This window comes from Protopterus annectens, chromosome 5.part0 (genome assembly GCF_019279795.1).
Source record: "Protopterus annectens isolate FY-2018-M chromosome 5.part0, PAN1.0, whole genome shotgun sequence".
Taxonomy (NCBI): Eukaryota; Metazoa; Chordata; order Ceratodontiformes; family Protopteridae; genus Protopterus; species Protopterus annectens.
The window spans coordinates 819,444,398-819,471,245 of NC_056735.1; positions in this window are offsets into that span (position 1 = coordinate 819,444,398).

The window sequence follows — 26,848 nt, forward strand, 5'->3', positions numbered from 1 at the left end:
AGGACTAGTAGACACAAATTTGTTTTTCAGGTTAAGCGCTTTCATCAAAGTAAAATTGACTTCCTCAGAACAATATACAGTCATGTGGATTTAAATATATTACACTGTCACAGGATAGGTGAGGAATCCCACCAGTCAAACAAAAGATCTCTTGAATAAATTAATACCTTAAAGGCATACACTATAAACACTAAAAATGTAATAAAATACATTTCTATAAAGAAATTGTGTTAAAATTAAACCCTTTCTGCTCTTTCTTTTAAGGCAGGCAAGATATATATATAATCATTTAATCCTGGACACAGATTAGCTGCTAAATGAAGCTGCCACATCAGTTCCCTCTTGTTTAAAGTGTTTTTCCAGTTGCCACCCCTGGGGTTTATTTCAATGGTATCTAATATCCCAAACTTAAATCCAGAGAAATTAACACATATTTTACTATGCCTAAATAAGGCATTGGTTTCTTTTGAATTCTTAATGTCATATAAGTGTGCATATATCCTGGACCTGAGAGCCCTCTCAGTTTTCCCAACATAAAACCATGGGCAGGAATTACGCTTTGCCAGATAAACTATTTTGTTAGCCTGACAGTTACCTTTTTTTGAAAAACACTGTGTCCTGGTTGATATTATCAAGTTTCAAACTAGCAGCCGATAGTATATATCTACACTGTGTACAACAACCACAGGCTTTGGTGAATTCATTCATTTTTTTCACCACTATTGTTCATGTTACCCTCCAAGGTAAGTTTCAAGTTGCGGCCTACTTTAATACAAAAAATAGGCTGTTCACCCACTGCTTGTAAAATATTAGGGTCACCCCTAAAAATGTTCCAGTTCTTACAAAGTATATTTCTGATGTCATTATAATGTGTACTATATTGCACCACACATGCCTGGGAGAAGTTATGGGTAGGACTCTCTGTTGTTTCACAATTTTTGGTTTTAGAAAGACCTCTACCGAGTAGAGGTTCATATTTAGAACCCCACTCTCTCAAAACCTCTTGTAAAATACCCTCTACAAATTTTAGTGGATAATCTCTCTCCAGAAACATGTTCCTCAGGTCATTGAATTCCTTAATGACATCCTCAAATTGGGAAGTCATTCTAGAAATTCTGATTGCCTGTCCCTTGACAATACCTTTTTTCTGGTATAGTGGGTGGTGACTTTGGAAATGGAGGTAGGAATTACAAAATGTTTTTTTTCTGTACACCTTGGATCTAAAACAACACAATTCATCCAAGGTGCCATGCCATAATAGAAACAAATCATCCACAAATCGAACATACCAAAGGATATGTTCACAAAAAGCATTATTACGTAGGATGTTTATAGTTTCCCATTGTACTAGAGCCAGGTTGGCATAGCTATTGGCACAGGCAGTGCCCATAGCCACTCCAACCTTCTGCAGAAAAAAATCTTTTTCAAAAACACAAACATTATTCTTCAGTACTATGTCAAGTGACTCAGGTTTCCTCCCACATCCCAAAGACATGCTGTAAGTGGATTGGACACTCTAAATTGACACTAGGTGTGAGTGCGTTTGTGTGTATGTGTGTCTTCTGTGGAAGGTTGGGTGTTGGGCTGGCAACTTGACACCATTAAAACTCTACTGCCAATCATGAGCGGACAGGTGATCCACTGTGGCGACCCCAAACCGGGAAAAGACAAAAGAAGAAGAAGACTATGTCAAGAGACAAACAGATAATTTTCACTTTATCATCTGAAAACCACTTTTTCTCATTCAGAAAAGCCCTAATGTTTTCAACACCCCAGTCATTAGGAATAACTGTAAACAGAGACTCAATGTCAAGCATAACAAACATAAATTCATCTACAATGTTAGCACACCTAGCATATAGTCTTTTGAAGAAAGATTTAGTGTCCTTCAATATGTTGTCACAGTCTTCTAGCAAGGGATGTAAAGTTTTTTCAGCAAACATGGATAACGGTTCTGTACACCACCCCCTTCCCAGAAACTATGGGCCGCATGGGTGGACAGACTAAGCCCTTGTGGATCTTTGGAAGGCCATATATAGTTGGAATAAGTGGATGGTCAACATTAAAATGTTTAAAAAGATCTTCATTAATTAGACCTATCATTAGAAAATCAAAAACTAATAATGAAACTTTCTCCATTGCGCCATTCACAGTATTACTAGAAATACATGCATACATGGTCACAGCATAAAGTAGTTTTCTCATCTGTCCTACATACAAATTTTTGTTTAATACTACTATACTACCACCTTTATCAGTGGGTCTAACCTCCACTAAATGCATCTCTTTTAACTCATTAAGTGCAGCAAAATCATCTTGTGTCAAATTATAGAAATTAGGTTTAGTGTCTTTCTAAATTAAATCTCGAATCTGTGCCTCACATAAGCGAATAAACACTTGTACCATGGGGTGAGGTGTTGGAACAAAAGTACTTTGTTTTCTAAATACATTAATTTCAGAAAGGGCACTGCCCTCAGACATCGTCTTTAATGTTAAAGACCTACACAATAGTCTGAGGTCTTTAAGTATTTCTGTTGGGTCTGCTCATCTAGCCAGGATAAACGATAATCCCTTATTAAGAAAACACAACTGAGCTGCAGTTAGTTGAACGGAAGAAATATTAAACATCAAACCTGTCTTCAAAACCATTGATTCTTCATGGTTTGCTGCATGGTGTCCACACTCTGAAGTTGTTGTACTCTCCCCTTCCTGCCTGTGCTCCATGATTTGTTCCTGTAAGGCAGGGGATTTTGTAAAGAAAACTGTGCTGGAGTGGTCTTCTCTACTAAAAAATTGATGTTACTAGTGCCTGGGACTTCATCTGATGTAACTGGTGCTAAGCTCACTTCAGAATTATTTATAGCGGTATCTACCAAGGATCGTGGAGGTAGATAATGCATGGTATAACTGGTAGAAGATTAGTGGAGGCACTGGTAACTTGTGGCTGAGGGGGTTCCACCAAGTTAAAATCTTGCAATGCTCCCATTCTCACCGATGTCATGGAAATACCAGTGACTGCTGGATGTTCTCTAGTTGGTTCTGGCTATAGGTGATTGACAGCAGTTCTTTCCAATTGGGTAACTGCTTCTCTCGGCCAGACAAAAGCAGCATTATTTTGAAAATCGTGTAAATCACATTGCAATTTCTTTATCTTAGCAGATTGCAAATGCTTGTCATATGCTAAGATATTCTCATGCAGTCAATGTATTTTATCACTAATTATCCTTGATGAAAACTTAGTAGTAATGTCATCTTGTAGTCTTAGAATGTCTGTATACAGTTCCCTTTATTTTGGCAAGAAAAAATCAATTAACAAGTTCATGTACTCTGTACTGAATTTCAGATTCAGCAACTGCCACCTTCTTAGTAATTCAGGGAAAGCATCACCGTAACTAGGCATATTAAGAATGCAAAGCCCTCCTGATATTACCTTCTGTTTTAAGGAGGCTTCTAAGTATAAATGTTGTCACTGTAAATGTTCATACTTATAGAGTTTATCTTCCAGTTCTCTAAAGTGGTGCATGAAGTCAAGATATTCATTACCTTCCTCTGAGTCAGAGATAGATTGTGTAGAAATCATTGCATCCAACAAAGGATTTTGGCTAATGTTTAAGATACGGTCAAGCCAGTTAGCTCCAATATCCAAATTAGGAGGTTGTTTAGGCGTATAAGGAAGTTCAGCCATTGCTCCTGTCCTGGGTAACTGAAATAGGAAAACTAAAAAAGATACTGGCAAGGATACGGCATGGTATCAAAAAAAAGTTTAAAAGTAAAAATAATAAGGTACAGGGGAGCCTGGAAGGCTAGAAAGCAAAATACAATTTATTTAGTAAAACAAAAGATACAAGTAAGCGCTTTCACAATTTGCTTATCGCTTCATCAGACAAACTAGTTAAAGGACAACCAACATTTATATACAACAGCAACCAATCCACTATTTAAACCAATTAATCAACCTTTAAAGAGACCTTAGTTCAACATATGTAAGAAATGCAAAAATATCTAAAATAGCCTAGAGAATATGTATTAAATAAAATAAGTAATATTTAAAATACACATACAAAATTCATATGTCATGACACGTTAAAATTACTGTTTATGTATATATAAACAACATCTACAATCAGTGTTTCAAAGGGCGTGACTTCAGAAAAGGCTTTAGTGTGAAAGCCCCATTTAAGCCTGGTGGTTTTTCAGCATTAAACATTAGAATTAATTTCTGTTCTGCCCCTTCTGTCAAATTAACCAAGTCACCACCTCTCATACTAATGTCTAGAACCTGTAATACCATAAGCCTAAAAGTGTGTTCAGAACCAGAATGCATAACATGTAGTGATAAAGCATTTGTATCTATTTCTTGATGTCTCTGTAGTGCTCAAGTACCCTGTCTTTTAAACATCTGTTCGTCTTTCCTATATAAAAAGCATGACATGCATGGCAGAAAGCAAAATAAGCTATATTTATTGTTCTACAATCTGCATAAAAGTCCAGTTCTATTTTAAACTGTAGGATAGGATGGACATAAACCTGTGCAGAATGAATGTATTTGCAAACTGAACATCTCCTGCATGAGAACGTACCCAGTTTACGGGATTCAACACCAGCCATATGCTGTTGAGTATTGTAACAAAGATGTTTCTTATGAGATTTGTTGTTTCTGAATGAGAAACATAGTGTTTCACCAATGCCCCCCTTTTAACCCATCTATGGTGTGTAATATACTCCAGTTTTATTTAATAAAGTCACAATAACTGTTAATGTCACTGGAGTATTGCAGGGAAATCCTAAAAGTATCAGTGTTGAATGTAGAAGTGTTGGTCCTGGTGGTAACTGCTCTCTCTGTAAAATATAGAAAACCTACTAGAAAAATAGTTATTTACATAAGAACAGCATGCACCCCAGTCATATTACATGAAATGTACTAAAAGGCCAGGTTTATCAATTGATGAGGTTGCACAACAATGATTTAAACTTACAATTGGCTTTAGGATCCCTTAAGCAAGATTTTTTTAAGTAGGGGATATAAAGAAGCTGATATTGATTTATATATATCTTATGCCTGGAATGAGAGGGCAGGCAGATGTAAGCCTTATTTTACAGAGAAAGCAGTTACCTCCGGGACCAACACTTCTACATTCAACACTGATACTTTCAGGATTTCCCTACAATACTCCGGTGACATTAACAGTTATTGTGACATTATTAAATGAAACTGGAGTATATTACACACCATAGATGGGTTAAAAGGGGTTATTGAAACAACACCCCCCTGGATTCTGCAAGCCCTGCACTGCATGCAGGATTATTTTAAGAGCTATTTGTGGCAACATGACCACTGTGCATTCCAAGAATGAGCTCCTGGGATGTGTATGTGAGCTCCTAAACTAATCCTGCAATGACAGAGCTTGGGGATGCAAATCACCTCATTTGCAGTTGAAAACCATGCAAATGAGGTGAATCTGTGATCCAGAAAGCTGGAAGCTGTCAGTGCACGATTAGCGTAGTCTACAGAAATGTACTCTGGTATTAACCGAGTACATTTCTGCATGCTACAAAATGGAGCCATGGAGCATCTCCCAGTAAAGGATGCATATGGTGTGTAAAGCATGCCAATGGCCAAATATATGGCCATTGGCATGCAAAAGTGTTTTGAAAAAAAAATGCAATTTTACATTTTTTTTAGCAAATCTTGTCTGTTTAAATGTAGGGCAGTGGCGTGCAAATGGGATCAGGATGAAAAAAAAAACTTGAAATAAGCTTCCTAAGCAAAATCAGTATTTTGCCACTCTACTGAATGGCAGGCATAACGCAACATGGCCAGTGAATAATGGTTGCTAAGGGGGAAGGCTCAGTGTGTGACATGTAACTATACATTAGCAGTCAACCCCATACAAATGTGGAGTATTATGCTGAATCACATATTTTCCTGCAGGTCTAGCCTGCACTCAAACGTGTAGGAGCAATAAACCACAGTTTAAGATTAAGAGCTAGATGACTTCATAAGGGGGTGTGTCATGTAAGTTGTAAACGTATTGGAACCCTATGGCCCAGGTTTGCCTTCAGCTAAGCAAAGCTAAGGCAGGGGGTGTGTCTAGGGCTGTATTATCTTACACCAAGAAAACCATGGTGTACACAATGCAAGACGAGCCAAATCCTTCTAAAAGGTGCTTACATCGCTTAAGCAGGTGTGCGCAGCATGCACCAGGTGTAAAAAATAAAAAAAAACACGGAAATAGTAGCTCTGTTCACATCTGAGCTCTGGGTTTGCATGGTCACATCTGGACTTAAACAGGAAGACAATGGGAAGGGAAAACAGCAGTAAGAAGGCAACCAAGGAGAACTAGCATAGCTAGCAGGTGAAATGTATCAGAATCAGCCAATTACATAGGCAACACCTCAGCCCAGCACATCACACTACTATAAACTATGCAAACACCTTTCACTCTGTTTTTTCCCACAAACTCTGCACTAACAGTATACACAAGCAAGGAACTTTTAAATAATAACAGCAACAAAATGATAGGAGCTGCATTCGCTCTCATAAATCAACATGTGGAAGAGGCTGAGGGTGGAGTGGATGAGAATGCTGTTGACCAACCCACAGTGAGGAGATGGAGAAGAGTATATAGACCCTGGGTAACCTAACAGGGGCTACATGGGGTGGAGATAGTGGAGTGCTATAGGGTGGTCAGAGACCTCCTACAGCAAATTGTGGAGTTGTACCGGCCATGCCTCACACACAGCACCAACGGAGGGGAAATCATCCCAGTGGAGACCAAGGTATGCGTAGGCCTACGAATACTAGCCACAGGTACCTTCCAAAGGCCATCTAGGGATATCATGGGCATCTTACAGGCATCAGCATCCAGGGTACTCCACCAGTTCTTGGATGCCATGTCAGCACATGCCAGTGAGCACGTATATTTCCCCATCAACCCTGAGGCGTTGGCCAGCAGTATGCGTCTCTTCCCCCAAATAGCAGAATACCCTGAGGTAGTTGGTGTCATAGACTGCATGCAGATATGCATCAAAGCACTACCTGGTGAGCAGGGTAGGGTCTTCATCAACCATAAGGGCTTCCACTCCATCAACTTCCAGGTCATGTGTAATGCCCAGGGTATTATACTGAATATGTGTGCTGGCTGCCCTGGAAGCTAGCATGACTCCCACATCGGGCATCTGACACAGCTGTACCACAGTTTTCCCAATGGAGACATCCCGTATGGTCAGCTAGTGGGGGATGCTGGTTACACATTGGAGCCATGGCTGATGACACCCATCAGAAATGCACATACACCTGAATAAGAACTCCATAATGAGGCACATACACAGACCAGAATCATAATAGAACATGTGTTTGGGATGCTCAAGTCACAGTTCCAGTACTTGGCCATGTCCGGTGGAGCCTTACAGCACTCACCAGCTACATGTACCCAAATTGTCATTGTATGTGCCATGCTACACAATATGATCCTGCAGAAACAGCTGCAGCACAAACAACATGGGGCAGGGCCACACAGCCCCCCACCATTGCCTAGGCCTGCAAAGGCACAGAGAGATTCGGAGGAGGAACAACTTGAGCCTGCACCAGTAGGCAGAAGGAGGCATGCCCAGTATGCCTTGGCCTTGGCAAAGAGGCAACACATAGCACATACACTGACACTGTAGGGACCTAGGGGATGACACATCTTTCTGGCTCACACATACAGTAAAAGGGATGCCAAACATGACACTACTTGTGTCCAACCATGTATAGGGAGTGTACCATGTGTATCTGACACAGGCAGCCCTGCAGCACCATCCTCACTACTGGGATACCCACAAGGTAAGTAACTCTTCCTACCAATTGCTGAATGGAGTAGTATGTGTAGTTACCTGTATCTATGGTATGGATGTCAGCATGCAAGGGAATTGGGTGGATGATTGGGATGCCAGGAGATAATAGATACCTCTAGTGGCACCATGAGATCTGTAACTAATACTGCGTCACCACAGTAGCCTGCAATACACAAGGTGCCAAAACCCACTGCAGGAAATGTGCTGGGCCACATGGGTGTCCACATGACACACACATGCCAGTCAGGGAGCCTCACATACACAACATTTGCAGCCAGCAGGATAGGTATAGACACACATAAACAGAGGCTGTGCTAAGACCTCTCATTGATGGCTATGGAAAACATCCCCTCCCAGACCTACACAGACATACTACAACAGGTCAGGCAGTGGGATGTCAGTTCAGAAGGGTAGGAAGTCGGACACAGATATCTAGTGCAGGCAGACCTAAGAGCTGTAGTACACTGATATGCCTCTAGTCAGCATGATAGGTTAGGATACAAAATGAAATGGAGTACCTGACATACTAGTACAGTCATAGCTAATGTGAACAACTGTCAGGTGTGCCCCCCCAATCCTGTGTTGACATATAGAAACAGTCAGGTGTTCCCACCCCCAATCCCATGCAGAAATGTAGTAACAGTCAGGTGTGCCTCACCCAATCCCATGCAGAAATGTAGGAACAGTCAGGTGTGCCCCCCAATCCTATGTAGAAATGTAGTAACAGTCAGGTGAGCACATCCATACCGATGTAGACATGTAGTAACATGTATGTGTAGGTATAATACCAGTGGAGTGCATAGATGGCCTGAGCTGGCCAGGGTAGCAGGATAGATTGTACCAAATGTACAATATGCAGATGTGTGCGTTACTCTGGTGTGTCTCACATATTGTGTGAGAGTGGTCAGTATGTATGCATGTTGAGGTGTGACCTGGTGGCCATTGCCCACTACTGCCAATGCAAGGCCAAGTCCTCACAACCGCAGTGCCAAAGACTATTCCCCCCAGCATAACACCTGCTAGCAGTAAGCCATTGTAAATGTATGTTGGTACTCTGTGTTACCATCTTAAACATGGACATGGCATAACTGATGGCCTAGATATACAAGCAGTGCACAGGGAAAAGTACCCCAGACATACAGTATATAGTGTGTAACTGTGAAATGGACACACCCTTGGAACCGCGCATACAGGTATGCATCACATTATATGGGCTTGTAGTAGGGAATGCCGATGTCGTCTGGCTGAACACTAGCAAATCACAAAGGTAATAGGACCAATGTATTGGGAAACAGCTGATGTCCCTCCACAAGCCAGCATAACTGGAATGTCCCATGCATATCTCTGAGTCAGATGCAAGTAGTGTCAATAGAACACATGCACACAGCTCACACAAACACCACCCACAGGTACTATTTTGGTCATATCCCTGCTGTTGGGAAGGGGTACAATATGACCCCCACCAGTGTGTGGCAGTAGTGAAAGAATGCAGCATGCAGTGCAGGTTTCCCTATCTGTAAGTAGCACCCTGCCAGCATACACACCACCTGATCAATACCGATACAACATATTAGCATGAACACCTAGCACACCTACCCTGTCACTGCAGGGGAATATACTGTATGGCAATCTAGGAATGTAGTACTGACAGAATGCAATGACCTGCTACAGCTGGCCTGCAACTCCACAAAATGGCCAACAGGTGTCTGCCAAGACCTGTGTCTCACCCATCCTGCCAATATATGTTATGTAATGGACACCCACTGAGCAACATAACACACCCCACACAAGCCAGATGCAAGGCCATGTGGACAAACCACAGTAACACATCCACCATGTCTCACTGCATGAACTGTGGACCAACACAAAAACACACCTGTGATGAGGTGATAACTACAGGTCAGGTATCCATGAATGTATGCATAATGTATGGATGAGGATAGAATAATACAGGTGGGGCTGGGAGCAATGGCAGCATGGAATGTGCAAGGTCCAACAAACACAGACTTGTGAACATACTATCCCTGGCTACAAACCCAATAATGGGTGGTGACAAACCTGCCTGTACAACACAATAGGGGTAATGTCCTAACTTATGACCCCTGCCACTGGGTAACCTGTGTGAATCTGTACAGCTGTGAGGTACTGCCACAGCAAGATAAGACCATACTGTCATTTTGATGGAAGTACAAGTATGGAATTCTCTGCCACAACTGTAGCAAGGTGCTGAACTGGATACACAGACCCAGCAGCAAGTGTCTGCAGCCCCCCCCACCCCAAAAATGGCATAACCTGCAATGAATATGTAGGCGTTTGAACACAATACTAGACACAGTTGCATTCACCCTGTGTTCCCCAAAATATCACTGTGAGCAAACATGTCCACCTGACAGAACTCAAGGACATAAAATATCACAGTGTACAAAAGTACACATGTCTGAATATCACTGCTAACAGCAGTACCATGTAGCAGAAGCAGCACAGTCACAATCAGCTACGGTACACACTATCCTTTGCACAGGTTGACCCCATACTGCAAAATGATCAACAGATATCCTCCAGAAACTGTTTGCTACCTGTAGGTGTAGAATACAAAGGTCTGCACTGGAGTGCAAACTACCCAGAATGGATCCACACATTCAATACAGAAGGGCATACTGGGCATGCTCACACACTTAGAGACATGAAGGCAATGTCAGAAAACAACATACTGACAGGTCATAGTAGGCATGCTCACACACTAAACAAATAAGCCCATGTCTGCCAACAACAGTGGATCTGACATATCTGACAGGTGCAGATGTTAGTGCATACACTCCTCGGTATGCACCAGGCATGCTTTGCACACTCATTGGATAGGAGTACACAGATATATCCAAGGACAACACACTATAATATGTCAAAAGTACACACACATAGATGCGTGGAAGACAGTGACAGAGACAAAGAGCCATCCATCACGAGGCCTGTCCCACCCAGCACACAGCCAAATGGCTAGAACCACATGATATGTAAATGTCACTCAGTGTAGAAATTAACCACAGGTATACCACAGCATTACAAACTGTCTGGTGCTACTGCTAGCTGTGCAACATGACTGTACAAGCCAGTAGTAGTCTAGCAGTTGTATACACTTACCTGCAGAATATACACCTGCATGTGCATGAGTGTGGTGTGTCTACCTGTAGTAGAATGGTTTATGGCCCATGCACACACACTGGCCCCTTATACTCCTACTATGACAAGGCTGATGATGTCATTCACTTTGGAATACACCTTTGGGAAAGGAATTGTACAGTATTCTATGTGGCACATCCTATAACTGCATAAAGCTATAGTCTGATAAACTAGTTAGGTAGGAGTTCTATTTGCAAGTATGGATGAGTGTGTGTGTGTTCCCATATCAGTGTAGGAAGCAATGCTTTTGTCAAGTGTGCTGATGTCATCAACTGTGAAATACACCCTTGGATAAAGAACAGCCCAATAATCTCCAGAGCATGTGCTATAACTACATAATGCTGTAGTGTGATAAATTAGTTAGGTAGGAGTTCTATTTCCAAACACGGCAAGTGTGGATGTGTGTGCTCCTGTAGCAGTGTAGGAAGCAATGCTTTTGAGACCATTCACAGGCACTGCAACCTCCACTGGCCTTCTTTGCCAAGTCTGCTGATGTCATCAGCTGTGAAATACACCTTTGGAGAAGGGATAGCCCAATAATCTCTCTAGCTCATGCTATAACTGTGTAATGCTGTAGTGTGATAAACTAGTTAGGTAGGAGTTCTATTCCCAAACACCGAAAGTGTGTGAGTATGTTCCTTTACCAGTGTAGAGAGCAATGCTTTTGAGACCATTCATAGGCACTGCAACCTCCATTGGCCTTCTTTGTCAAGTGTGCTTATGTCATCAACTGTGAAATTCACCTTTGGTGAAGGAATAACCCAGTAATCACTGTAGCGCATGCTATAACTGCTTAATGCTGTAGTGTGATAAACTAGTTATGTAGGAGCTCTATTCACAGCCATAGCAAGTGTGGATGGGTGTGTGTGTTTGAGTGTTTTCCTTTACCAGTTTAGGGATCAATGCGTTTGAAACCATTCACAGGCACTACAACCTCCATTGGCCCACTTTGCCAAGTGTGCTGATGTGAGGAACTGTGAAATCCACCTTTGGGGAAGGAATAGCCCAATAATCTCCATAGCACATGCTATAACTGCATAATGCTGTAGTGGGATAGACTAGTTAAGTAGGCATTCTCTTCCCAGCCATGGTAAGTGTAGATATGTGTGTGTATGTGTTTGAGGTCTTCCTTTACCAGTGTAGGGAGCAATGCTTTTGAGACCATTCACAGGCACTACAACCTTCATTGGCCAACTTTGCCAAGTTTGCTAATGTCAGCAACTGTGAAATACACATTTGGGGAAGAAATAGTCCAGTGTTCTCCATAGTGCATGCTGTAATTGTGTAATTCTGTATTGTGATAAACTGGTTAGGTAGGAGTTCTATTCCCAGCCATGGCAAGTGTGGATGTTTGTGTGTTTGAGTGTGTTTCTTTACCATTGTAGGGAGCAATGCTTCTGAGACCATTCACAGGCACTACAACCTCTATTGGCCCACTTTGACAAGTCTGCTGATGTCAGCAGCTGTGAAATACACCTTTGGGGAAGAAATAGCCCAGTAATCTCCGTAGCATGTGCTATAACTGCGTAATGCTGTAGTGTGATAGACTAGTTAAGTAGGAATTCTATTCCCAGCTATGGCAAGTGTGGATGTGTGTGGGTGTTTGAGTGTGTTCCTTTACCAGTGTAGGAAGCAATGCTTTTGAGACCATGCACAGGCACTACAACCTCCACTTGCCCACTTTGCCAAGTCTGCTGATGTCATCAGCTGTGAAATACACTTTTGGAGAAGGAATAGCCCATTAATCACCATAGTGTGTGCTATAACTGAGTAAAGCTGTAGTGTAATAAACTAGTAAAGTAGGAGTTTTATTCCCAGACATGGCCACTGTGTGTGTTTCTCATCCATATCATGTGTGGAGGTGACTGTGAGTTTGTAACAAATGGACTCATTGACGAGCAGGTGTTGCAATTTTCCTATATGGTGGCCATATTAAATGTCACAATGTCCACCATACAAGGATAACAGATGCCAATCAGCTGAGAGGCTGGGGTGCCAACCATACCCCTACATGTGATACAAGTACAGTGGCCATATTAAATGTCACAATGTCCACCATACAATGATAGATGTCAATCAGCTGAGAGGCTGGGTTGCCAAGCATACCCCTTCATGTCAGACAAGTCATGGTGAACAAAGTAAGCAACCCTAGTATTACTCAGAAAACACTCCGAACCCACGTCTCATACACAAACACACTTGACTAGACAACTACTGCTATGTCGGTAGTACCCTGCATATTGTTCACAGATATTAGGCATTGGTCGCAGAGGGCATGGCACCCCGTCCAGCAGTACAATAGGCACATACCTTCAGACAGTGTGCCTTCACTATGCTCCCCACTGCATGCCTGCAACATCTGTGGTGCCATAAAATGTGATCCACAAACAACATACCATGCCTTACACACATGCCCTGCATGGACAGATGCCAATGCCAACAGGGAATAACTGTATAATGCTATCAATATAGGTGCAGGGCAACCTGTTGTCCATGAGCAGGTCCTGCCATGAGAGGTCAGGAGTGGCACATCTAATTATAACAATCTGTGTACACAACATGTGCCTGGCACTCCAGGTACACTTCAACATGTCACTGTACATGAATGTCAGATGTGTGCACATCACAGACACCATCCATGTTATGGACTATACAACACATACATGGCAAGCATTGCCCAGCAGTAGCCACACACAAGAGTAACCCAGGTGACTGGATGGTGAATACAATACCCACCTGTGTGGGACATTCCAGACACCACACCCCTGAGCCACACTGCAGACCATTGTCAAAAGGCCTGATGTTAAGGTATACCCATCACCTAGCATTGTACAGTCCCTGGCACAACCAATCACTACACACCTGTGAAGCAATGCACACATGCACATCAGTACTGTCACCCTGTATCTGTGTGTGTGTGTGTGTGTGTGTGTGTGTGTGTGTGTGTGTGTGTGTGTGTGTGTGTGTGTGTGTGTGTGTGTGTGTGTGTGTGGTGTATGATGCTCCCAAACACATTCACACCCAGTACAACTACCATTGGCATACTGAAGCATGCTGACTGATGTCAGACACCTTCACATACCCTTTGCACATAGAACCTCAGGATAATCCCTGTGGTGCATGTGATACCTGTGCATTAATGTACTGAGCTAAACTAACTAGTTAGGAAGTGTATTCCAGACCCAGCCAAGTGTGGCAATGTGTATGAGTACCTTAGAAAGTGTGGCGGTGTTGATGCTGACACCTGCTGATGTGGACAGGCACGTGCGCAACACTTACTGTATCTGTACTATATCACTGTTGCAGATGTCACTCACCAGCACATATATGGTTGGACAGCTCACTGACATGTAAGCTATGTGGTGCATGCAATAATTGCATGCACATGTGATAGTAATACATAGTCAGTCAAGGGTTTGAAACCCCATACTGGTAGCTGTGTGACACAAACATGCTCATGTTTTACTCCCCCACCCCTTCCCTGACGTACTTGGTCTCTGTCTGCCCCCCCACACCCTCTCTGGTGGATGTGGAGATGTACACCTGCTTTGCTTGGGCAGCAACTTGTGTTTTGTAAGTGATGGTCATGATCAGCTGATGGCCTCTGCACCAATTGCAGTCCTGATCTAGCTGAGCTTTTAAAGAAATGAGCATGGGGGTAAGCGGGAGTATGCACTTTTAAGCAGGAGTAAGCGGGTTTAAGCCTGTTTGCATGGGTGTAAGCAATGCGTACACAGGTTAAGCAATTTTGAAGCTAACTGAGTGTAAGAAACTGTAACCGGAAGTTAGCACTGCTTACCTCCGTGCAAACCCACCCAAACCCACTTACAACTGCTTAAAAGTGCCTTAATCACTCTGTATCCAATGGCCGTTGTTCTGCCCAGCAACAAAATAAATAGCCTCTGCAAGGCTCAAACCCAGGAGCCTGCATATCATAGCCAATGTGATTTGCCATTAAGCCATGGTAGATATACATAACTCTGATGTTTTCACAAACATAGCATCCAGCAAAATCATTCCACAGTACAGGAAATGTATTTATTCATGTAGATGTATTTCTGTGTGTACATATATTTATAAATTAATCAATATATACCTCTCCCACTCCATATCACACACACACACATGCACACACACACATATATATATATATATATATATATATATATATATATATATATATATATATATATATATATATATATATATATATATATATATATATATATATATATATATATACATACATATGCATACATCTATACATATATATAACAGTAAGCCATGCCACCTGTATGATGTGAGGCGGGTATAGATAACATATCAAACAGTACAGTCTGGCTACCATAGTGAATGCACAATGTGTAAGCAATACACATTCCTAAGATACATATACACAGACAGAAGTATGCAGATACATATACATATGTCAATATATATATATATATATATATATATATATATATATATATATATATATATATATATATACATACACACACACATGTAACCACACATACACACACAGAGGTAAGTCTAGGATTGTATATGATTAGTGGGTGCACACCACACTGAACAGCCAGTATCCCTACAGTTGCAACCTCATCAGATGGATAGTGTATGAGCCACACATAAAAAAGACAAATGTTGCCTGAAACTTATAGCTACAGAGTAGTCAAAGGATGTAACACCACACGCAGGTTTGCATATGTTCTAAAAGTTTATTTGTGTACTATTGCAGTGGTATAAGTCAAGTCATATAGCTGTTTAGACATTGAAATATGTACAAGCAGATGAATGCAACTCTCAAACAGATCATTTAATACATCAATCTGAAACCATGACATATGTTGGTGTCCACACCAAGGCCTCCAAGTAGTACAACAGGAATTACAGACTGGTCCACAGGATACATATCAATCAACAGTAAGTAATGCAGATGTACAGCCCAGCAGCCTCTAAATACACTCTGTATGCAATCCTTAGGGGGAAAAGACCAAGGTAGACAGAATGGGAGATATTTGTTACATAACAATGCATAACTGAAATCATCACAATTACATTGACAAACAGGACAGTCCATATGGCAGTAATCAGTAGCCCACCAATGTTCACAAGGTGAAATGTATGGTAATGTACATCCGTATACCTTAACACAGCCAAATACTGGTATACCTCACATGTTGTAACCCCCTAGGATAGTTATGGTGCATACCCCCCATAGACTGACTTACAAGGGCATATAACACTATTACATACAATGACCTCTAAACTACAGAGGAGAACACATGTTTTGTGCAGATGAAGCCCACATATATATGTGGCATATGTTCTGTACACCATTATTCATTGACACCATACCTGATAACAAACCAGTCAGATAACAGACTGCTGAACCTGCTGTGTATAGCAAAGTTTTTTCTGAGGACATAACTTGGACATTCTGTGGCTTTGTGTGCAATACTGTGGTCTGTTTACATTATGGCAGGTGTATGCAACCTTCAATATACTGAGAGCCATGTTTGCCCCCTCTCCCATGAAACTGAAGTAATCATGAGTCACAACAGCTATTCAATACCTACAATAATGATAACAGAGCATATGAGGTTTCACATATTGTTATTATTGTTATACTAAATATAACAGGACTAAGTGTATAAGAACAATACCTAACATCCATCCCATTGTGTTCCTGTGTTGGGATTACCTGGTGTTTGTGTGTGTGTGTGTGTGTGTGTGTGTGTGTGTGTGTGTGTGTGTGTGTGTGTGTGTGTGTGTGTGTGTGTGTGGTGCATTAGAGTGGCCATTAATCATCAGAGGTACAGGGAGTCACTACAGCATGTTGTAAGAGCCACATGTGGCTACAGAGCCACAGGTCTGACATCCCTGAGTTAGTGAGTTAGGATGATTGATGACTGTATGTGTATTGCCCATGCGTACCTTGGCCTGTGTGTAGACTGTGGTAGATGCCATTGTTAATGGTCCTGTTCTATCTGATGTTACATGTTGCTCCAGTGTATGGTACCCTACTGGCTCACATGTCTGTAGGGCCAGACACACGTGTCCCATACCACAGATAGCCATTGCACCACACTGTGCCCTGACCAGTGTATGTAGGGTTACTGTGTGAGAGGCACATATGAGGATGGTGTTTAACAGACAGTCATTATAGTGTCATATGAACCTTGTGTATCATATGCGTCTGTGGCTGGGCTGACATTGGATGTGGGTATGCACTCTCACAGCTGTCTGCCACACTGTGCTGTGGCCTGCGTGTGGAGCACACTATAATCACAGGAACATGTGTATTCCCCCATGCAACATGTAGTCCAGTGTTGTGGCAGTCTGCCTGTAGTTTGCACAGTGCTTTGTGACATGCCTAGCAGCCTACTGTAATTACTCAGTGTGCTGTCATGTCCAGTTAATTGCAAGACATACTACTGCCAGGCCACCACAACTGTTGTGTATTTCTGACAAAGCAGTGGTTTGCTGTACAGATGTATGTCAGTATCTACTGGATAGTATGTGGCCATGTGAACTCTGCACCACCAGGTCTTATGTGTCAGGACAGACTGGCGTGTGTGCGTGCGTAAACTGTGTGGGCATATGTAGTCCAGTATTGTTGTGATATATACATGTACATGTCTATTCACTTCCCCATTGTGAGGCATGGTCCACATGCCATGCATGAAGGGGACATGTGTATATGTCTGGACTGCCCACAGAGTGCCATACTGGCCACATGTATTGGTCATATCCCTGCTGTAGTCCACAGGATCCTTACTGTACTAGCATTGGCACTGTACTATGATGTCCTCAGGATGTCCATCCATAGGCAATGGTGCACATGTCTACAGCAGATGTGACCTCCAACACCCAACATGTCTGTTAACACAACCCCATTACAGTAGCAACAGTCTACATATATACTGCAGTACATCTATGACATCCTCTGGCACTACAAGGTTGGGAATACTGGTGCTAAGGTAGGTCTCCACTCCATGTGCTGGACATATGGTAAACATATATGTATAAATATTCATCCACATATCTATATAGATATATACACATGTACATATCGACATACATATATGGACATACAGAATCCATGTACATATATGGAGATATATATGTACATATATATATATATATATATATATATATATATATATATATATATATATATATATATATATATATATATATATATATATATATATATATATATATATATACATATACATATAAACACTCACAAATATACATATACACAGCAATGACTTCCACAAATGGCTAAGCTGCTGATGTCATTCACAGGGGATCCATTATCTGTCTGCCTGGGATGACATGATTGACAAACCACCATGCCGTGCCAGAGATGGTCTGCACCTGCTGCCCTGGGATTCAGGTTATTGGCTAATGGTCTTGCTACCCCAATACTGCATTTTCTAAGCAAGGTGCAAAGGACAAAACCACTAACATAACAGATACAAGCATGCAGAACTGAAGGCAATGCTACCCAATGCTAGGCGTCTTATCCTAATCATGCAATCTCTTGAGGCACACCTACAAATGGGGAACATCGATATCTCTCCTGCAACTGGGACCTGGTTCAATGCTCCAGAAAACACACCTGAAATACCAGGCTACAACTCCTACCACACATCTCAGCCACCAAAACAAGACCACTACAGTACTGGAGGCAGAGTTCCCATATTCAACAAGGTTGTTCACACATCCAGGCTAGTTCCAAATGCAATGCATCTGAATTCACCTGATGCAAATAACACTAGTTAAGACTGCAATCCTATCTGTAACTTGCTACAGATCCCCCACCATGACCCAGGATTCACACAACACCTTACTAAACATACTGGACAGTATTGGGATACAACCAACAACCGTCATACTGGTTGATTTAAACTGCCCTGCCAGTAAGCATGGAAATGATCCAAGTACCAATGCCTTTCCACAATGCTTCTTGGAGGTCATGAATTCCAGTTGCCTGGACCAAGTAGTTCATTGTCCAACCAGGGGCTCCAATATCCTACACCTAGTCCTTACCACTTTGGGAGATAGATGCTCCACACCAGTGGTCACACCCTCAATGGTCAGGTCTGACTATAAGGTAATCACTGCAGACATCCACATCCCACCCCCAACCACCAGGAAGGGGACCCCCTGTAAAGGACCTCTACAAAGCCTACTTCATGATACACAAGTCAGACATGAGAAACTTCAATACAACTGTGAAGGTAGGGAATGATAGATCAACTGCTGAATCCTACAATAAGGCACTGTGTGAGCACATCCACTCGTGCATGTATTGTGCCATCACAGATTGAAACAAGACGCTCCACTCCATAACATGGATGACAATATGGTGGTCCCCTGCCATAAACGAACTGTACCACAGATGGAATACACTGTTGAAGGAATTGGGATAATACCGGGATGCAAACAACTCCCTTTCCAGCCTCAGTAAGAAGCTGAGATCCCTCATAACATCTGCCAAAGCTAGTTACATAAATGAAATTGGCACAGATACCACAGACAACAAGAAATTCAATAGCTATGGCCAGAATCATAATGGCAATGCTCAGAACTGATCTGAGCTACAACAGCATGGCATTAAATATACTGATCCCAAGGACTTTGCCAGTATCCTGGCAGATCACTCTAGTGCCACATTCACCCCCCTCACACCACCTAAAGGGCCCATCTCAATACAAAAGTATTGCAAAAGTCAAGTAATCATGGCCACACAGGTAGAAAACACACTCTCCACAACTGAGAATGCAGTATCCATGGGACCAGATGACATTCTGTGCTGTGTACTACATGAACTTCAACATGAACTTCCACCTCACTTACGTGTCATGTGTAATCATAGCCTCACCTAAGGCTTTGTGCCCACTGAGTGGTGCACAGCTACAGTTATCCCACTCCACAAGGGAGGACCCACCTTGCATCCCACTAACTACTGTCCCATCAGTCTGACTAGCCTGATCTGGAAGGGCATGGAATGCATTATCATGGCACATATCAACAAAGACATTGGCAAGCCTCAAACACTGGACCCCACTGAGTTTGTTCCCATAAATGTTAAATCATGTCTCCTGAACCTCATTGACATATTTGAATCAGTCTCCAGAGCTGTGGAAGAGGGTAAGGCAGTCCACACAGCCCATGTGGAACTCTTCAAGCCCTTCAGTACCATCTCCCATTCTGAAAACATAGATAAACATACTAGGCTGGCCAGGCATTTCCATGTCACACATTGGGTTGCCAACTGGCATACTGACAGAACACACACTGTAAATGTATCTGACTCCAATACCAGCTACAAACAACTGACAAGTGGAGTACCTCAGGGTTCAGTCCTGGGACTGCTCTTGTTTGGTAACTCCATCCCTGAAGTACATCCAAACACTATCGGACCCTGTCTAACAAAGTTCACGGATGACTGCTAACTGGGAGCCACTGTTAAATCCCCAAATTATGTGAGTATTCTACTAAATGGCATTACAGAAACAGATGCTTGTTGCCAGAGCCATGGACGTAAGCTTAATGGCCAGAAATGTGTAGTTATCCCCTTTGGGAAGTACCATGTACCCATGAATAACCACATAGATGGCAGTGCACTAAACACCAAAGGTGTGATGTCAGACTTAGGGAAACAGGGAGACAGTAGTGTGTGGCACAACTTATCACTAATGGATTTCCATCAAGGAAAATGGAGGTAATTGTCCCACTGTACCCATTCCTCATCACATACATAATTGAGTACAATGCCCCATTTGGGATGTACCTCACATGACATCTGCAACAGCTGCAAAGGCTGAAGACATACATCACTAAAAGTATTAGAGGTCTAAAGAACATGCCCTATGCTGACCATCTCAAAAACCTCCAGCTGTACCCTGTGGCATACTGTATACACAGAGACAATCTCTGCTTAACATACAAGGCCATGTCAAACCCTGGGTGTTGACATCCGTAATGAGTGTATGTAATGCCATGTAAAATACATGTGTCTACGTGCTGTCATTACAGTAGCAAGGGGTGTGAGTGTCATGTCTTGGACACACAAGTATATCAGACCTGCACAGCACTGTTATCTGTGGGAGTGTGCTACGTGCAGGGGTAGTAAGGTAGGGTACATGCTGTCACACTGGCATTTAGTGTAACATGGTGGTACTACTTCTGACAGTGCTGTCCCAGGCAAGGTAAAGTTCTACAAGTACTACTGACAATGAACACACCTGCAGGCATAGTGAGACCTCAGTGCTGTATTCTTGTTGTGTGGGCTGTGTCACCATGTATATTCCCTACTGGATATTGATCAGACATGTGGAATGCCACCATCGAGTACTGACTGTACAGAACATGTTAGTGAGGGTGTACAACATTTAGCAGTGGCAGACATATTGTTGTCAATCATCCATCTGTCAACACATGCACTCTACTGCATAGCTACTTGCCAAGCTGATGTCTGTGCGTCCCTTTACAGATGTGTAGATGGCAGGTACCCAGCTGGGATACGTACAAACAACCTATGCTTGATTGACACTGACATGTCTGCCCAGCTGTGTACTAACTGGCATATATAGGGGAAAAGAACCTATATGGACCACCTGCCACAGGTACCTACACTACACTACCACAGTCAAGAGAATATGCTTGGGTACTGTTCTCCAACAGAGGCACTAAGCATAATACATGTTGCATACATTTCAACTGAATCACCTCAGTGGCCATGTGCAGAAGGCACCCTGGCAGTTGGCTGGTGCATGTCACTCTCACCCTGACAGCCACCAAAGTGGTGTCTGTCGATAAACTGCCTGCTTGCACATGGCAGGTAGCATGATACCAATGTACACACAAACCTTCTCCCCATGGACAATAGCCATGGACACAGCTATGACCACCTACAGCAATGCACCACAGTACTGACACATGTGTACGTGTGCATAACTAAGGATAGCAGTGTCTGTGTGTTAGTACACTTGTAGGTCGGACTCCATGAGGGCCTTCACAACCACCTCAACACACAGTACCATAGTCAAATGTTGCTGCTGCTGTGTTGGACATGACATGTACTCTGTTACATGCCTCACCCTACTGGCTACATGAGCCATGTATTACCAGCACATCAGTGTTTTACAAATGGGTCGATAGGCATGCAAAACCCATTGAGATCAGTCAAGTGTGTGTATGTGTGCATGTCTGCATATCTGTAGGGTACACCAGTCTGAGGCCACATACTCCTATTAGACTACACTTGCCACACAGTAGTACAGGTAGTGTTATCGGCACCCATAGGTGAGGCATAGTAGTGCGACACACTATTATGCCTGTGGCATGTGCATTAGATGCATATCCCTTTAATACCACTGTTGTGACATACAATGGCCTGTATTGCAGTTGTGGGCAATGTGTGATAGCCAGTATGTCAGAGTGTCATTGGGGGTTCCAGTGCATACATTGACCACTGGGGGATGTGGGTGCTATGTACACTGTAAATACACATGGTACACCTGGTATATGCCACATGTACCACTTTATGGAGACCAATGTCACCATCAACCATACAGGTAACTGAAACCACAATACAGCCCAGTTACACATATGCTGTGTGCAGCCTACCTATGACACATTGGACACATGGACTAGTTAGCACCAATAGACCCAGGTTTCTGGGATGTGTAAATGCCTGTTATGTGTCTGTCAATGTGTGCATGATGGTATGTCACACCATGTATTATCCATATACGACTATGACATCCCATATTACCATACTGTAAATGTCTGTGGATGTTCTGCGTGTAACCTGTAACCTGGTACACACCTCACCCTAAACATTGTGTGTTGTGTGCAATGACAGCCACACAGTTCAGTAGCACTATATACCTAGGCAGGGGTCTAGTCACAGTATTGCCATGCAAAGGTGTGCATGTATGTAGATGGGTCTACATATGGCTGTGGATTATACATGCCCTAGCAGGTTACCTGTCTATGTGGTACAGGCAATAACTGTTAGACAATCCTGTGACATGTGTGCACCTGTACTCTGGTTAAGTCACAGCCGTTGTGTCACCACACTGCCATAACCCTTGTGGAATATGACTGCAGACCATCCTCCTGCTGACACATGTACACCTATAATGCAAATGGATAACATTATGGAGATCACAATCACCCAGTGTTATTAACAGCTGGCATGCATCACAGCTGGATGGCTTCACTACCTGACATGTATGCACTACACATTACTCCTGACAACATTTTACACTGCAGTACATTTCTGCACTGTAGTGCAGTCACCGTGTGCATCAGAAGCATATTAGCCTGTCCCTGCATTGATGTTATGGATGACAGAGATGTGGCACAGGTATCATCATATGCACAACCTGTGTTTCTGGTTTGCCAGGGGCCGTGGGTGGTCCATGCAGTGGATACCATGTGTGTGGGTGAGGGGTTTAATTATTTGGATGAGGTGTGGTGATGTGGTGCATGACGGTATGGGGCTTCTTTACATGTGTTTCTATAGTGTGTGGGTATGCATGCACACAGTTCTGCCATTTGACTGCCCATACTTGTTTTTGGACAGCTCCAGACCATACCTGGCAGGGTGTGCAGTTCAGCCTCCGGCCATGTACATGATGACTGTGCCTGACAGGGGTTCCATGGGCATGTGCAGGCCTTGAGGTGCTGCTCTCTCCTGATGATGGCAGTTGTCTGCTGGAAATATGTCCAGCCTGAGACTGGCCAGGGCCACATGCACGAGGCCTGCTGTGGTGTGGTGTGGACAGCACCCCCACTGATGTGCTGGGGTTACTAATTCCACTACGGGAGTGGCTTGGCATCCTACCATGTCCACATCGACCGCCAGATGTTGGTGTTTCTGGCATATGTCCACGAGGCCATCACACCACTCCCACCATGTGTTCAAGCACAGACATACCACGGTCAAGGATGCCCATCATCTCACCCCACCATCTATCCATGATCTCATTGTGTTCATGCTGGGCAGCAGCAAGTTCACAGATGCTATCACATACAGCTGAGTAGGCAGCCCTCTGCAGCCTCTGACCCTGTCTGGTGTATCTTTCCATATGTGCCTGTGCCTCCATGACAGCCTGAGACATGCACCTGGTGGTACCAGTCATGGCTCCTCGGCCAGAGGCAGGATGACCAGCAGCCCTACCACGAGCACCCTGGCAAATCCACCTATGTGGTGGCCTGCTGGACATCTGGCTATGCCTGCTGTGGACAGACACAACTGGCATGGTCACCACACTACCCTGTGCATTGCCACTAAGCACCAATTGTCCCGTATCTATGGTCACTGGTGGTAGGGTATGTATAGGCACTGAAACTGTGTGTGGGGGTGGGGTGGCTAGGAGGGGGATGTCAACTGTTGGCGTGGTGTCGACCCCTGACAAACTAGCCTGTGCCTCAATCATGGTCTCATCATCATGTGTCTGTGTGCACACCAACATCAGGTAGCCTGCAGGAGGGAACCTGACCCACCTTGCCACCTGTGTGGGGAAAATAGAAATGCACTTTAAGACCTGTCCAGCATTGCATATCAATGCATACACACACACACACACACACACACACACACACACACACACACACACACACACACACACACACACACACACACACACACACACACACACACACACACACACACACACACACACACACGCACATACACACCACCTTACTACCTACCCGTCTGGGATGCTACAGATAGTCCCACGTTTATTCCCATACACTGCCCGTCATGCATCACAACTGGTGACATACACTCATTAATGCCACTCATGACTGTCTCACTCCTCTAAATGCCCACATAACCGACCACAACACAAGACCTGTTACTCCATTAACTCCATGACCACAGTGTAGTACCTTTTACATGGCCTCACTACTGTCAATCAGTGTTCACCCTGTGTATGTTTGGACTTTGTGTGACTGGCCCCTATATGTGAGGGGCTGATACATTCCCTCTATAATGTCACACACTGTACTGTCATGTGTACAAATTGCTCAGAACATGCCTGACATGCTGCTCAATCAAACTATCATGTAACAACTGTGATATATAAAAAAGTCTGACAAATTGCTGCTTCACAGGTAAACGCCCCTGCTCAGAGAAATATAAAAAATTTTGTAAAACAACCAAGTACTGAGGAGGAGTGAGAGTGAGAAAATGACAGAAGATAACAATCCAAGATGTAAAATCCACGTAGTTTATTGCAGACAAGAACAGACGGATAAGCGCTTTCACTGTATCAGCTTCTTCAGATCCATGAAACAAACCTCCTAACACAAACTAGTTATATATTAAAAGCACACTGAGACAATTAAATAAGTAACCTATCAAGAAGATGATCCAACACAAACCTCTATTTAAAGGCATAGCAAACTGCAAAGAACAGAAAAAGAACAGAAAAAAGCTCACTACAAGAATATAAATGCATAAAATAACTTAAAACATCCATAAAATGACTTTAAACACTCCATAGAATATATAAAAATTTTCCAAAACACATAAACTAATAAATGAAAAAACTTTATATATAAATACATAAAAACTTTGAGACATAAGGACATAATGTAGGCATACGCATATAAGTAATTACAAATAGTCACTTTGCATGCCTGTGCTGCCTTAGGCTAGGTTTTATGGATGCCCTTTCATTTAAACCCAGTCCCCTATCAGCCCTTAAAAGTGTTATCCAGTCACTCTCTTTTCCTTCAGTGTATATCCTAACATCACCACCCCTCTGATTTGGGGTGATGACCTCTAACACTCTAAACAAAAACTTGTGGTCATGACCATGCGTGACCAATGTTTAGCTAAAGCATTATGCAACGTACCCTTCCTAATGTGGTAATTATGCTCTCTCATCCTATCTCTGAGTGGGCGGTTGGTCTTACCCATGTAGAAAGAGGAACACAACTGACACACTGCCAAATAGATGACATGTACGGTCATACAATTCGCCTCCACTTTAGTATAAAAATCTCTTCTCAAATCAGGATGAAAAAACTCCACATTGCTGTCTATAAAAGGGCAAAAGTTGCAGTGACCACAGGGTCTGGTACATCCTACCATTTTAGGATGTCTATCATGTCTTGGATAGCACAACATCCTTTTCAAGTTGTTCTTATTCCTAAAAAGAAAATGCAGAGCTTCACCTACTATCTGCCTAAGGTCATCATCGACCTGCAGGACACCCCAAAACTTACTGACAATCTCCGTGATTTCAAACTGATCTGATGAAAAAGTTGTGGAGAACTTAACACAATGATCATTCTTTTTATCCAAAGCAACACTAGGATATATGGGTCCAAAATAAGGACTGGCTACAGTCAAACGTAGATTGTGTACTTCATCCAGATGGTGGTTGACCTCATTCACATTATACCCCCTTTCTGTTAACCTTCTTGTCAGGTTATCTAATTCATTGGTAAACCCTATGTCCATAGGGTTTATCCTTGAGGCCCTGATTGCCTGTCCTTTCATAATATTCCTAAATATGAACGGTGGATGCATGCTCGTTCTCATAAGTAATGAGTTATAGTGACAGGTCTTACGAAAACCCCTGTGTTAATAATATCATCTGGTAACCTTTCAACAAACAGATCCAAAAATTCAATCTTATGCTCAGAGAAATGCATAGTAAACTTGAGGAAGGTGGTTAGATTGTTCATCATTGTATACATAGATTGCAACTGTGCCAATGTCCATTTCCATAAAACAAAAAGGTCATCCACAAACCGCCGATAAAATACTACATGCTCCCTGAACAAT